Source organism: Sinocyclocheilus anshuiensis, unplaced genomic scaffold (genome assembly GCF_001515605.1).
Source record: "Sinocyclocheilus anshuiensis isolate Anshui unplaced genomic scaffold, SAMN03320099.WGS_v1.1 scaffold1554, whole genome shotgun sequence".
NCBI classification, from domain to species: Eukaryota; Metazoa; Chordata; class Actinopteri; order Cypriniformes; family Cyprinidae; genus Sinocyclocheilus; species Sinocyclocheilus anshuiensis.
In genome coordinates, this window is record NW_015547711.1 from 115,540 (window position 1) to 115,797 (window position 258).

Here is a 258-nt window from a genome sequence, read left to right on the forward strand (position 1 = left end):
TTATAACTCCGACTGGATTCGTCTGAAAGAAGAAAGTCATATACACCTAGGATGATTTGAGGGTGAGTAATTTATGGGCTAATTTTCATTTTTGGGTGAACTAACCCATTAAAGCAGACACTAAGTTGCCTTTGGTATATAAATTAAGCTTAATGTTTCATGTAACCTGGTGAATCTAACTGCCATTATCTGCTTTCCTGTGACTTGAGAATATCAATGAACACATTCACTTATGTTATACTGTTTATATATATATAT

General features: G+C 32.9%; 1 protein-coding gene across 2 annotated transcripts in view; it reads left to right on the forward strand.

Annotated features, from left to right (window-relative positions):
* muc13b (mucin 13b, cell surface associated) overlaps nucleotides 1-258 on the forward strand; it is a 12,975-nt gene that overhangs the window by 10,235 nt on the left and 2,482 nt on the right. The gene's annotated exons all lie outside the window — the stretch shown is intronic.